Genomic DNA, 15,869 nt, shown 5'->3' with positions numbered 1-15,869 from the left:
GTATTCTTCTACGTTTCTATCAAAAACTAACAAATTACAGTTTTTTTATTTAAAATAAAAGGGATTACAAAGGAAATGTTTATTGTTCCTGTTTTTTATTGTAGCCTATGGAAAAGTCCCACTGTGTAATATTTTTACACCAGACCACCATTACATTTTTCATCTTGCGCACCCCCTGGTGGCAGCTCGCGCACCCACTTGGGAATCCCTGCTCTACACCGATGTTGGCCTGGTAGGCAAACTGTAGAGGGTCGACGGAATCACATACAAGGGGTTTGAGATGCAGTGATCAGTCTCTCAAAGATCTTCATGACAGGAGAAGTCAGAGCTACAGGCCTGAATGCGACCACACACTTATAAAACACACACTTTATAAAGTCAGGCAACACTAAACAGGCTCAGTGTGATGCTGTTTATTTTTTACTGTACTTTAATCACCATCCGTTCACCATTATTGATCATTGGAAAGAGCAGGCAGACGTACTTCTATTGTTTTGTATTATTGCAGGAATCAATACATGGGCTACACAGGTTGCCATCAGAAGTAAAATCATAACGAAAACTACGCCGGCTTATGCCACAATAGGATAACAGAGTACTCAAGCTAGTCAGAGTGGCTTTGGTTGCTATGCTAACATCACCTGTCTAATGCCAGAGACACTTTCATAACAGTGTTGTAATGCCAAACAGCGTCAGTTCAGACTGAAACACATCTACTGATGAAGACGGGGGGTGTGCTTCCGCTGCTTGTGTGACCGTCGGACAGTGAATATTTTTCAGCGAACACCACCGTCAGTTCACGGCAGATTAAACGCCGGTGGATGAGCAGTGCTGAACAGGCGGTAAGTGAACCAAGGCACTCTGGAGAGAAGTATAAGGTTGGAGAAGTAGTTCTTTAATTTAATCTGACTTCGTATGACTAAAAGCAACACCAGCATCGACCCACACAGTCCTCTATTGTTGTTGTTGTGAGCGGCGTCGACGAGAAAATCAACGACGTAAATGGTGAAGTCATGACGCAGCACCAGTCAGGCTTTGGCCGGGGAACACACCTGGGGCTTAAAAGAAGAACCGGTTTGGAACCAGAAGAGCTCTAGCACGGAGCTAGAACTGGAACTGGGTTTGGTTGGAAAGGGGTCTTAAAGGATCTGCGGATCTGACTTAGGCGCAAAATAACACAATATTAGGCAGGTGGTCATAATGTTATGGCTGATATTTTAGCTGTATGTCAACAGCTAACATATATACTCCTTTCAGTTATTTCAATGCTTTTCTAGACAAATGACATGATATTACTGTATTTATAGTGTATCTAGAGGGGTATAATTAACACAGACCAACACATATATTTCAATGTAGCTTCAGCACCAAACAAAGAGAATAAGAGAAACATTTGTGATATGATTTGATATCACTGTATTCAGGAGCCAATGACGCTGACTGTGGTATTATCTGCTGATGGTATTGAACACAAAGGACACAGGGCGATGGGGAATTTAGGGGGGATGGTTAGGTATAAGAGGGGCACTCAAACTGATGGAGCATAGAGAGGGGGGAGGCAGATTGGCTGCCACAGAAACATGACAGTTGGCTTGCTGTGTATGCAGTGTTTTGTACTTTATTATTAATCACCATTATAATAATTAATAGCACAAGAACACAGAGCTGCAGGGACTTTTTACAAAAAAAAAGTCATTTTCCTGCTTAATGCCTCCTTGCCAGTTTCATTATCACTTCATGTCTGTTTTAAAGCCTGTGTAGCAGGGGGCTCCTCGGTGGGCAGGGCTCCAAAGGAACCAATCTGAGGTGTCATGTGGAATCATCTCATTACACTGGCTGAGGGAATTAAACTTGACGTTCAGTAGCAGGGCTGTAATTTAGGCTTCACGGCATTAAAGATTGCCTGTCAGGTTAGATCGGGTGCCAGCTTTTTAGTTAACACACTCCAGGGTTTCCTTCTACCATTACATGTGTCAGGGCTGCTTGGATTGAGATTTGGTCCAGTGTTCTGGTTTTAGAATAGCTTGTTTCACGAAAACCTTTTTTTTACCAAAATCAGGTTTCATAAAGACTAGATCAAAAATCTGGAAATAAAAAGCACTTGAATGAACGAACGATGCAGCTCTCAGATGGTTAACACCTTATCTGGAAAGAGAACAAATACAATTGTAAAAATAAAATTGGATTTTAATTATCGAATTGGCTAACCCTGCATACTGCATAACTATATATACCAACCGTATTTTATATATATATATATATATATAGCCTTTACTCAAGTACAAGATCTGAGTACTTCTACTTTTACTCAAGTACAAGATGTTGTAAAGGCCATCACTTCTCCGATGTGTTTACCATAGATCAGCAGGTAACCACTCAAGTACACTGTAAACATATTTGCCCGTAAAAAACAGGGGTATCGGGTACAATACTTCCTCGTAACCAGGTGACAGTTGCCATGGTTTTTAACAAGCTCTTGTTGTTCTGTTTACAGTGTGTCCTCAGTGATGCTGCAAGTGTTTGCTTTCCACAAAATACCAATTAACCCCATCCACCTCCCCCTCCTTTATGTTGGTGTAAGGGATTACCCACTAGATGACTTGGCACTGTTCCTGATGTCAATGACTACAACATGACATTTCAAATGTGCCCCAGTGATGTTGAGTTGGTTTGGTTCTCCTGACTGGAATGTCATATAATGGATTACAGCACACATGAATTGAAGATGCAAAGCTCTTCCCAGAGGGTGTTTTTCAGGATTATTGTACTGGCTCATGTTAACTACTACTTTCCAAAGAAAGGAAACACAAGCGCTGCAATATTTTGGACATTGTAAAATAAATATGATCTTTTGCCACACAGACTCTTTCCCCTGTGTTTGGTGTCTCCACTGGGCTGATTAGCAGGTCTTCTAATGCCAAGGTCATGACATCAGCTCCATACTGGCTTGGCCCACCAGATGGATGCTGCTAGGAAAACAAGCGTCAGCAGTTAGCATAAAGAGAGCTAAATCAGAATGCTGCAGCCCAACTAGTCTTTAAGCTCCCCAAGCCAGAATCTGCTTCCAGACCCTGGTGGTACCGAGCTGTGAAGGGATCAGCCCCTTCCTTCATCCAGGCCTTGGTTAAACCATACACTCCTTCACGTGCACTTCGCTCGGCATCAGCCCATCAGCTTCCAACTTGAAACTCTGCATATCTTTGCTCGCAAACTGAAAATGCATCTGTTTGGATTGCATCTTGGTAATTAAATTATTGCAAAAAAAAAAAAAAAAAACCTTTAGAAAGTTAGCTTAGGCCTTGTGTCAAACTCACCAGCACTTACAATGGTAGGACTTACTTTAAGTGAATATATATAAGTGGTTCGGAGTTTCATTCCTATGTAGTTTGCACTTACTGTGAGTCACTTTGGATAAAAGCGTCAGCTAAATGGAATGTCATGTACAGAAAGATTCTCCATTTTGATTTATTTCAGAGAACCACACTCACCTTAAGGTTAGAAGCCTTACACTTAAAACAACTCTTAGCGGCTGTAAGTCCCTTACTGCACACACATGCTGCTCTCTCACTGACACTTCCCCTGACCAGAGGTGGCAGAAGTACTGAGATCTTGTACTTGAATAAAAGTAGAAGTACTCAGGTCTTGTACTTGAGTAAAATAGAAGTACCAGAGTGTAGGAATACTCTGTTACAGTAAAAGTCCTGCATTCAAAATGTAAAAGTAGGAAGTACTCTCCTCTAAATGTACTTAAAGTAGCGACAGTAAAAGTAGTCATTGTTTGATTGGTCCATTTCAGAATAATATCTCTGATATGTTTTATAATTATTGATCATTAAAGTGTTCTCAGAGCTGGTAAAGGTGCAGCTAGTTTGAATGGCTTTGTATACTGCAGGGTAGCTGCTGAATTTAAAATAATAATAAAACATTTTAGTTATAATGCTCTTCTCAACAAAGATCTCAAAGTGCTACAGGTTAAAAACCTGCAGTAAAAACTAAAATATAAAATTTGAAAAAAACTGAATATACAGTACAGAAAATACTAGACCTTATCTCTTCGCCTAGCTGGATCTGACCAGAGAATTTCATCAACATCACAGGCATCTTCATTAGCAAGACAACATGGGAAGAACCGTGTTGAATGTCTAATCCATCCTTGCACAGCTGCGGCGTCGATTTGGTCACAGGCCTCCTCCATGGCCTGAATGAGGGGTCCTGAGCCTGGGGCTGGAGATCATAAATCCTCCACCGCCATGCTGAGAAAAACTCTTTGATTGGGTTTAAAAACGGAGAGTATGGTGAAAGGTAAAATACTGTAATCTCTGGATGGTGTTGAAAACAGTTCTTTTTCACACAGGCTCAGCCCTCTACTGGACTCTATGGGTACTACCCTTCACTGAATTTACGTCAACGTAGTCTGCCAATCAGGACGAACCTACCCGAATGCACGAGTAGGCCTTACAGCACATGTGTCAAACTCAAGGCCCGCGGGCCACATCCGACCCGTGAATGAATTATCTTTGGCCCGCATGACAAAATCTATTTACTATTAGAGCTGGCCCGCTGGTATATCATACGCGCCACCATAATACTACAAATCCCATAATGCACTGCCCGTGCGTCAGCACGTCAATCACAGGCCCGCGTCAATCACAAGCGCCTCCACTCGTTCATCAGCACTTCTGTCAACTTTCATCCCTCTCCCCACATAATGGCTAAACGAAAGGTGGACTTTGAAAACAGGGGTTTTCAAGACAGGTGGGAGGCACAGTACATGTTCGCGGATGTAAAGGGCAAAGCTGTGTGTCTTCTGTGCGGAGACAGTGTGGCTGTAATGAAAGAATACAACATAAAAAGACACTATGAAACGAAGCACCACGACAAATACAAGCATCTGGACACGACACAAAGGCTACAGAAGGTAGAAGTATTAAAAAGAAGTCTGGTGTCACAGCAGGCTATGTTCACTAAAGCCAAATCAGAAAGCGAGGCTGCTGTTAAGGCCAGTTTTATTGTGGCAGCAGAGATTGCAAAATCATCCCGGCCCTTTACCGAGGGGGAATTTGTCAAAAGCTGCATGATTAAAGTTTGCGACACCGTGTGCCCAGAAAAAAGGCAAGCATTTTTAAATGTGAGTGTGGCAGCCGGGTGTGGTTAGAGCGCCGGCTGCTGGGGTGAGGGGAGTGGCTCGGCCGGAGACCAGACAGCTGATCAGAATCAGGTAATCAGGCATTTAATATAAAGCATGTTGGTAACCTGGTTCTGATCTGTCTTGCAGTAGGCTGGGTCCTGGGAAGACGACACACCCCGTCCTGGCCTTGCCCGTCCTAAAAGTACCGCGGAGCTGTCTGTTGTGTGCACAGTTCTTGAACAATAAACGCTGTTGTTTTTGCCCAACCCCGAACGCTTCCGTCTCTTGCCTTTTACCTTAGCCATCCCGCTCACAGTGGCACCTGAACAGGGACCTGAACCCCTCAGATGACGGAAGGAGAAAGCCCGCTGGGCCAGGCCCTCCAGCGTTTCGCCCTCATGCAGGAGAGCACCACTGCCCTGCAACGTCAGCAGAGCGAGGCTCTCCTCGAAATCGCCTCCAGCCAGCGGGAGGACCGTGCTCTCCTGCGGGAGCTGCAGCAGCGTCCGGCCGCCCGGGAGGCCGAGCCGGTGACCAACCCCGCCCGGCCGCCGCAGATTGCCCTCCAGAAGATGTCAGCCGACGACGACCCAGAGGCTTATCTGGACATATTTGAGGGCACTGCGGCGGCGTGCGGGTGGCCGGAGGAGGAGTGGGCTGTGCGGCTTCTTCCCCTGCTGGCCGGGGGAGCGCAGCTAGCCGCCCACAGCCTGCCAGCGTCCGATCGACATGAGTACAAGCAGCTGCGGAGGGCCATCCTGGACCAGCTCGGCAGCACGCCAGAGGGACACCGCCGCCGGTTCAGGGCCCTTCCCTTCGAGGACACTGGCCGCCCCTTCTCCTACGCGAAGCAGCTCCTCGATGCGGCGAGGCGCTGGCTTCAGCCGGGGATGCGCTCCGCCGAGGACGTCATGGAGCAGGTGGCACTGGAGCAGTTTGTCGCCGGGCTGCCATCGTCAACGGCGAATTGGGTCCAGTGTCACCGCCCTGCCAGCCTGGAGGCAGCCGTCGTCCTCGCGGAGGACCACCTTTCGCTTCCCCGGCGGAGCATAAAGGAGGAGCCCCGACAACCTGTCGTCCCCGCGGACCGACCCGTTCCAGCCCCGAGGAGGAGGTTCCCGACAGCAGCCGCTGCACCGCGTTCCCCTCAACCCACGACCCGGCCCCTTCCCACCCAAGCCCTACCTCATCTCTCTCTCTCTCTCTCTCCCCAGGATCCAGCCTCCGCCTCTGGTCGTCCGGCACCACGGGGGGCTCCTCAGGCGCCAGGGCAGGAGTGCTGGCGGTGCGGGCAGCCCGGCCACTTCCGGCGGGAGTGTCCCATGATGGAGGTCGGACAGTTGGTCCGGGTTGCGGGACCGCCAGTTGCCTCCCCCGGTTTAGAAGGGACGTACCGTATACCGGTATGTATACAGGGGGGTACCCACCAGGCTCTGATGGACACGGGCTGTAATCAGACGATGATCCATCAGCGCTTGGTTCGGCCGGGGGCATTGGTTGAAGCATCGTGGGTGAAGGTGAGGTGTGTGCATGGGGATATTCACCAGTACCCGGAGGTGACTCTGGAAATATCTTTTAGGGGTAAAAAGCATAGAGTCAGGGCTGGAGTTAGTACTCGCCTCACGCACCCTCTGATCTTGGGAACAAATTGGCCGGGGTTTGCTAAGCTAGCGGGGGCTATGGGGGTGCGTTCACGGGAGTCAGGGAAATGTGAGTGGTGTGCTGTGTTTAGTGGCGAATCGGAAGCGGCTGACGGCGACGAAGGGGGAACAGACACGGAGGGGGCCGGGGAGGTCCCTCTACTCCCGGAGGGTGCCGGGGAGGCCCCTCTGCCCCCGCCAGTGTTCCCGGTTGAGGATTTCCCCCTCGAACAGTCTAGGGATGGGACCCTTCAGCACGCTTTCGATCAGGTGGTGAGTATTGATGGCTCCCAGCTCCACCCAAACACAGCACTCACACACCCACACTGTGTTGTTATTAGGGACAGGCTGTATCGTGTGAGCCGTGACACACAGACAGGAGAGATCAATACCCAGTTGTTGGTACCACAAAGCCGTCGGGAAATGATTTTCCAGGCGGCTCATCACAACCCCATGTCAGGTCACCTAGGGTACGATAAGACACTACACCGGATCATGGCCCGATTTTATTGGCCGTGCATTCGCGCGGATGTGAAGCGGTGGTGTGCATCCTGCAGCGAATGTCAGCTGGTTAATCCGCCGGCCAGCCTAAAAGCGCCTCTGCGCCCACTCCCATTAATTGAGGTGCCTTTTCAGAGAGTTGGTATGGACCTCATCGGGCCATTAGACCGGAGTGCACGGGGATATCGCTTTGTACTCGTCCTAGTGGATTATGCAACACGATATCCCGAGGCAGTGCCGTTGCGCAATATCTCTGCAAAGAGCGTTGCACAGGCACTGTTTCATATAATCTCCCGAGTCGGGATCCCGAAAGAGATCCTGACTGACCAGGGCCAGCATTTATGTCACGCACACTACGCGAGCTGTTTGAACTGTTGGGCGTCCGCTCGATCCGGACTAGTGTTTACCATCCACAGACCGATGGCCTGGTGGAGCGGTTTAACAAAACGCTAAAGAACATGGTTCGTAAGTTCGTTCACGAGGATAGCTGTAATTGGGATAAATGGCTAGACCCTCTGTTGTTTGCAGTGCGGGAGGTGCCTCAGTCCTCCACGGGATTTTCTCCCTTTGAACTGCTGTTTGGCAGGAAGCCACGGGGTGTTTTGGACCTATTTAAAGAAAACTGGGAGGAGGGTCCGAGCACAAGTAAAAACGAAATTCAGTACGTTATGGACCTGCGAGCAAAACTCCATTCACTGGGGCAGTTATCACGGGAGAATTTGCTGCAGGCTCAGGAACGTCAGCAGCGCCTGTACAACAGAGGGTCAAAACTGAGACAATTTTCACCGGGAGATAAAGTACTTGTGTTACTCCCGACTTCTAGCTCCAAATTACTCGCCAAGTGGCAAGGGCCCTTCGTGGTCACACGACGAGTGGGGGACGTAGATTATGAGCTGGTGCGTTCTGACAGGGGGGGAGCAACACAGATCTACCACGTAAACCTCCTTAAAACATGGAGGGAAGTGGCGTCTGCTTCTCTGGCCACCACGGTGATAGAGAGAGATGAGTTGGGACCGGAGGTCATTATTAACACCGAATTAGCCCCGGTCTGTTGCGGCGACCATCTCTCACCCGGTCAGAGGGCAGACGTTGCCGCGTTGCAAGGGCGGTTTGCCGATGTGTTCTCCCCGCTGCCAGGGTGCACCTCTCTCATAAACCACCGCATAGAAACGCCCCCGGGCGTGGCCATTCGTTCACGGCCCTATCGGCTGCCGGAACACAAGAGCAAAATTGTTCAGGCGGAGCTTCAGGCTATGCTAGAGATGGGAGTAATAGAAGAGTCCACCAGTGACTGGTGTTGCCCTGTCGTGCTGGTACATAAGCCGGACAGGTCAATCCGGTTCTGTGTGGACTACCGCAGGGTTAACGAGGTGTCCAAATTCGATGCTTATCCAATGCCCCGGGTCGACGAACTCCTGGATCGGCTAGGCACTGCTCGTTTTTATACGACACTGGATTTAACCAAGGGCTATTGGCAGATTCCCCTTTCTCCAGAGTATAAGGAAAAAACGGCCTTCTCCACTCCGTACGGTTTGTACCAATTTGTCACACTTCCTTTCGGGTTGTTCGGGGCTCCAGCCACCTTCCAACGGCTCATGGACCGAGTGCTGCGTCCCCACTCTGCATATGCTGCTGCTTACTTGGATGATGTCATCATCCACAGTGAGACATGGGAGCAGCATATGCAGCAGGTGGGGGCAGTGCTCGAGTCCCTGAGGCAGGCGGGGCTCACGGCCAACCCAAAGAAGTGTGCGGTTGGGCGGAGGGAGGTACGGTATCTGGGGTACCACTTGGGCGGCGGGCAGGTGCGGCCACAGATAGAGAAAACTGCCGCCATTTCTGCCTGTCCGGTGCCCAAGACGAAAAAAGAGGTCAGGAGGTTCGTGGGGGTGGCCGGTTACTACAGGCGGTTCATCCCCGCCTTTTCGGAGCTGACCAGCCCTCTGACCGACCTGACCCGAAAGGGTGCTTCAGATCCGGTCCAGTGGACGGAGCAATGTCAGCTGGCGTTTGAGAGGGTTAAGAAAGCCCTCTGTGGAGAGCCGCTTCTGTTCACCCCTAACTTCTCTCTACCTTTTGTTTTGCAGACCGACGCCTCGAACAGTGGGGTGGGGGCTGTTTTGTCCCAGCAGATAGAGGGGGTTGACCGCCCCGTACTGTACATTAGCCGTAAGCTGGCTCAGAGGGAGGTGAACTACAGTACGGTGGAAAAGGAGTGCCTCGCCATACGGTGTGCGGTCGGCGCCCTGCGTTACTACCTCCTGGGGCGCCCTTTCACCCTCTATTCGGACCATGCCCCGCTCCAGTGGCTCCACCGCATGAAGGATGCCAACGCCCGGATCACTCGTTGGTATCTGGCGTTACAGCCGTTTAACTTCAAGGTGATCCACAGGCCGGGTAACCGGATGGTCGTGGCTGATTTCCTCTCCCGCTCGGCGGAGGGGGGGGGGAGTCAGCTGTCGGCCGGCGGGATCCCGGCCTGAGTCGGGCGGTGGGGGTATGTGGCAGCCGGGTGTGGTTAGAGCGCCGGCTGCTGGGGTGAGGGGAGTGGCTCGGCCGGAGACCAGACAGCTGATCGGAATCAGGTAATCAGGCATTTAATATAAAGCATGTTGGTAACCTGGTTCTGGTCTGTCTTGCAGTAGGCTGGCCTTGCCCGTCCGGAAAGTACCGCGGAGCTGTCTGTTGTGTGCACAGTTCTTGAACAATAAACGCTATTGTTTTTGCCCAACCCCGAACGCTTCCGTCTCTTGCCTTTTACCTGAGCCATCCCGCTCACAGTGAGCCTGAGCCGAAACACCGTTGCTGACCGTGTTTGCCACCTTGCTGCCAATCTCCAACAACAGCTTGTGGGAAAGGGAAAAGCTTTCATCGCGTACTCCCTTGCTGTGGATGAGATCACCGTCACTTCTGATACTGCCCAGCTGTCAATTTTCATCCGTGGAGTGGACTCAAGCCTGTGCGTAACAGAAGAGTTTTTTGGATTACGCTCAATGCATGGCACAACTACAGGGAAAGATCTCTTTGAAGAGGTGTCCAGATGTGTAGATAAAATGGGGCTGCCGTGGGATAAACTTGTTGGACTGACACCAGATGGAGCGCCTGCGATGTGCGGTCAAAAAAGTGGACTGGTGGGGAGGATCCGAGAAAAGATGCAGGATGAAAACGTCACAAGTGAGCTGACAGCTTATCACTGCATCATACACCAGGAATCGTTGTGTGGCAAAGCCTTGCAAATGGAACATGTAATGAGCATCATAACACGAGCGGTTAACTTTATCAGAGCCAGAGGTTTGAATCACCGCCAGTTCAAGTCTTTTCTGGCGGAGTTAAATTCGGACTATGGTGACTTGCCCTATCACACAGAGGTGCGATGCCTAAGCCAGGGAAAGGTGCTGGAAATATTTTTCGAGTTGCGTGAGGAGATCTGTGAGTTCATGGAAAGCAAAGAGAAAGACACATCAGAGCTCCGAAATAAAAAGTTTCTGTGTGAAGTAGCATTTCTGTGTGACATCACGAGCCACCTGAATGCGCTTAACCTGCAGCTTCAGGGGCGGGGCCGTGTCATCACTGACATGTACGCTACAGTGAGGGCTTTTAAAACCAAGCTGCGCGATTCTTCAGGAAAACTTGAGCCATTTCCCGCACTGCCAAACAATGAAAGAGCAGGTCGCTGCCGCTGTTTTCCCAACTAGACAGTTTACTGAAAAACTGGGCATACTTGGTGCTGACTTCACACGGCGATTTGCCGATTTTGAAGCCCAAAAAAGCAGGTTTGAACTGCTCAGTAATCCATTTGCAGCTGACGTGGAAAGCGCACCATCAAACCTGCAAATGGAGCTGATCGAGCTCCAATGTAGTGACACACTGAAGGCAAAATATGAGTCTGTGGGCGCTGCAGAGTTTCCACGTTTCATCCCCGACACAATGCCCCATCTACGCTCCCAGGCTGCTCAAACGCTCTCTATGTTTGGCCGCACATACTTGTGTGAACAGCTGTTCTCTTTGTTGAAGATAAACAAAACTTCACACAGGACTCGTCTTACTGATGAACACATTCACTCAATCCTGAGGATTTCCTCAGCTCAGAGCCTGACCCCAGACATTGATATCTTGATAACCAAGATAAGACACCAAGTATCTGGCTCAGACAAGTGAGCATCACAGAGCAGCAAACGGTGCTTTGACACAGTTTCAGTTTTTAATGCAGTTTAATATTTGCATTTTGTTATCTTGCTACTACAGGACATTTGATTTTTCTTTGAAGTAAATTTCTTCTGGCTGTTGTTTGTCTGTAGAAAATGTTCTTTTTTTATTTATTTATCATTTTTCTTTCATTTAATTCATAATTAATGTTGTTTTATAGGCAATAATCTATAGGCCTTGTTAGTTCCAGGTTCAATATGTGCAATAAGGTTGTTTCAATACGTTTTCAATAAACGTTGAACCCGTCCGGCCCTTGACTTGTAGCAATTTCTTAATTTCGGCCCACTGTGTATTTGAGTTTGACACCCCTGCCTTACAGTATATAAGGCCGTTACACTTCTGTCTGTCATCCTTTTCTCTTCAGCCCCTGCGAGACAACACCTGATTTAAAAAAAAAGATGTATAGATCATAAGAAAGAAGTCTTGCCTCGAAAGAGCAAAGGCCGAGATTAGCACGTTGCTGCCCTTTGTGCCCAGGGCTAATGGCGGTTGCTGATCCCCACCTGAGCACTTCCGTGGCTCAGACACCAGCAACGGTGGGACTTTTTCAGGAGGGTCTACATCTCCCCGCAGGGCGAAGAGACCAACAACCCTTGGCTCGAGGTGGTGGACATGGTCGAGGGCTCGCCCCGGGCCTGGATCCTCTCGGGGACCTGTTCCCGGTGGCTCCTGCGACATGGGTCAGGCTGCCCAACAGCTCATCAAGGAAACGGGTTGGTTTCTAATTTGTTTTCAGTTGTCATGCAAGTGGTATTTATTTCAGCCAATAACATGGCTACCTGTAATCAACAGATGATTTGTCTGAGCTATGTCGGGTGCGTGGGGAACATGACACCCATGACGAATGGATAAGGCAAGTTTGGAGCACTTGAAGTTGATTACTGTAATGTTTTTATTATACAACTCCTAAAGCATAACTTTTTTTTTTGCCCTTTTCTTCCAGACGGAGTGCACGCTTTGTAAAAGCTGGTATCACAGCCTTTGTGTGGGGGAACCACTTGTGGACAAAGATTATTACTGTCCTGCATGTATTTGACAGCCAAAAAATGAGTAAAGTCCCTGGCCAAACCATGCCTCTATTTGAATGTATCCAGTGATGAAGTTGTAGCCAATTATGACAGTTTTTCTCAATTGGGAACAGCTACAAGTAAATAGTCAATAATAAATATTCACCTGGTTCTTTCAACGTCTGAACGGTATACTATAAACGGTAGAGCAGTGGATTAATACCTTTTGAAATGACTGGGTTCGTGTCTCACAGCGGCTACTTTCATAGCGTTTGATATGTGCTTTGTAATGGTCACTATATGCACTTTTTTAAGGCTAAAAAACAAAGCAATATCCTTTCAGATGTCCATGCTTGTCTATTGTCCGTAACACGTGGCTTTTGCATTCGTTTTTGAGGCTTGCACTGGCAGCGTCTGCCTGTGTCATATTGTGAATATCACCAGTTAAACAGTGATTTGTAAACAGCTGACAAGATTTGTATGGTTCAAGCAGGGTGTTGTTTGAGCCGGTCGGTGGCGTAATGAGTAACGATAATGGCTGAGATTTATATTTTCAGATTTACGGGTTCGAATCCTGTCGGTGGAGTTGGAATGTTGTATATATATTTTCTATTTCTTGGCCAGCATATTTTGTGTTGTTGTCTGTAGGTGATCTCCACAGGCACATTTACATGAAGTGATGCTTACGTTTTTTCACCGAGGTTTTTTTAATATTGTCTGGTCACACTTCAGACAAGGTGAAAATGACGAACCTGGCAACCACATATGATTTGGCTCGTACAGCGGAACCGGTTACCGGAACCGGTAAACCGACTCCGCCAGGGGTTTTAAGGTCTCGCCCCCGTTGCCAGATAGGCTATCTGGTAGTGCGTGGAGGCGTCGTGGCAACAGCCACTAAAAGAGAAAAAAAACGAAAGCTCCGGAGGCATGAATGATGGGGCTGCTGAGGGTGCAGGGCCGCACAGAGACCTCGTATCCCGGCGTGCTCACACTAGATGAAAGCCTTGTAGCACATCTACTCCCTCAGGCAGCAGGGTGGGCAGAAAATAGGAAACCTCTGCCCCGGAACAAGGACACACAGGAATATTTCGACAAAACATTCCGGCTGGGAGCATAGCTAGCCGCAGCCGCCAACAGCATGGGCGTTTCGCTGATTACCCCTCGGCAAGATGCCCCTACCTCACCGGGGCAGAGTGATTGTTTGGACTGCAGCAACGGCCAAATTAATAACTCAATCCCGGTCGACGCTGCTGGTCATGTGATGTCCCTGGCCACAGTGGAATCATGCCACGTGTCGCACGATTCCCTATAGGAGCCCCTGTGTTTACGGAAGGGCTCTTTGGGTCAATGTCGTTGGTCACGTGCTACCACACTCAAAGGCAAGAGGGCGAGTTCTTCCGCACCCTCCCTCTATGGTGATTGTTTGTATGAGTGTGATTGCCATGATAATATTGTGATTAAAACAAATTGCATTTATCAAGAGCAAGATTCCGTTCCCTCTACAATCCCACACTTTCCCATGACATCTCATGAACTCGGCAAGAACCGTTTCATATGACGTTAACTGGGCACCCATTCTCACCCAACACTCTCTCACCGCCCCGCTATAACTCCAGTAAAGGAGGCAGCGGTTGGGCGCGTTAACGTGAGGGTATTAACCGCAGAGAATGCCCTCAAAGCACCGTGCACGTTCCGGAACACTTATAACCGGCGTGTTGCTGTCAGAAAGCACAACTCAGCAGGTATAGTGGCTTCGATTAACTCATCTTGCCGTCAAAGTCGACACAGCGTTAATACGGAGCGCGCGCCCCCGCGAGAGCTGGCTGCAGTGCGTTCAAGGACCTTCGCGGAGGCTCGGCCCTTTCCATGTCGGTCCATGTCCAATCTTCCTTTTTCGGATGATTTGGCAGCGGAGAGGACCAACAGAGAGTACCACAGCTTCTTAGCTGCTGCTCCACAACTGCTTGCCCGTCCCCTAACACAGTGTTATAGGGAATGGGGGCTCAGCTGTGTACTAATAGATGGACAGGACACTGAGACTGGATTACTAAAGATAAAACGCTCCAGTTCTGCAGCGTCCCTCCTCCATTCATGGGTGTAGGGAAGACAAATCTATCATCCCAGGAGGAGATAGGCTCCCTTTTAAAAGAAACCCAGGCCATGTGGCAAAGACAGGCTGTGTCTGTCGTGCATTTGTAGCCGGTCTGGCCTGACTCTGCTACCGAACTCTGCGTTGTGTTTGAATGGTAGAAGGAGACGTGGACAACTGCTCACTTTGCCAGCCGGGGGAATTTTTTCTCTGCGTGAAACATCAAATATCAGTACAGCAAGCAACTTCACATGCCAGGCTGATCTCATGCACATCTCTCCTCTGGGAGCGCAACGCTGACTGCATGTCATTACAGTTCTGTTTCTAAAACAACATAAAATACCATGAAAAATAAAATACAAATGAAATCATCTTAAAATAAGAATACAATTGTCACAATCAGTTGAATAACCAAACAAAATATATCTCATAGTTACAAATAAAACATTATTTTTAGAATGTATCCACTCACAGCTGCAATATTTTGTATTTTATGAATTATATTAAATACAAATGAACAGGAACATACATTAGCATTCATGCTGTATAACCCAAAAAACCCAGAAATCATCCATACACAAATGTACATAAACAAACATAATGGAGTAGCTCACATACCTGTGGGAAACATCCAATATCAGTACAGCAAGCAACTTCACAAGCCAGGTTGATCTCATGCACATCTTTAAAGGGGAAAAGCAGACAACCGCAGACTGAGAATGGTAGCCTAGCCTGTTGCACAAAAGTGCTGTACTCGATAAATAATTACATACACTCTCTAATATATAACATGAAAGTAAAGGACATAATTTGTGAACTGTTACAACAACAACAACAAAACAGCGACTGTCTAGCATTTCATCCCATTTTAACAAATTATTGACAAGGCACTCGTATAACATTACCTCTCCTCTGGGAGCGCAGCGCTGACTGATAGGAATGGCGCGAACTCACTAGGAAGTGAGGTCACGTTATTTCAAAATAAAAGCTCCTCCAAGAGAAATTAATACAAAAACAGGTGAAAACAACAAAACATGAACAGAAAAGGATTATTGGTGAAATATATACCTGATACATCAGTACACCAGTTACACACTCTCAGAGAGCAAGGGGGTTTTACTCCATGTACTTCCTGGTTCCCAAGAAGACAGGAGAATTCAGGCCCATTCTGGATCTCCGCATCCTGAATCAGTGCATTGCCCGTGTAGCCCAGTGATTCCTTAGTTTAATCAGGGAAGGGCCCTGAGTTTGTTAACTCAATAAATTAAATGTACAATAAAGAATACATAAGGTAATGT

The 15,869-nt window shown here is 48.4% G+C and overlaps 1 pseudogene; it reads left to right on the top strand.

Annotated features, from left to right (window-relative positions):
* The first annotated feature begins 4,708 nt into the window (after nucleotides 1-4,708).
* On the top strand, nucleotides 4,709-11,511 carry LOC134865704 (general transcription factor II-I repeat domain-containing protein 2-like; annotated as a pseudogene).
* Nucleotides 11,512-15,869: the final 4,358 nt, after the last annotated feature.

Source organism: Eleginops maclovinus, chromosome 6 (genome assembly GCF_036324505.1).
Source record: "Eleginops maclovinus isolate JMC-PN-2008 ecotype Puerto Natales chromosome 6, JC_Emac_rtc_rv5, whole genome shotgun sequence".
NCBI lineage: Eukaryota > Metazoa > Chordata > Actinopteri > Perciformes > Eleginopidae > Eleginops > Eleginops maclovinus.
This window is presented reverse-complemented; position numbering and strand designations above follow the sequence as displayed.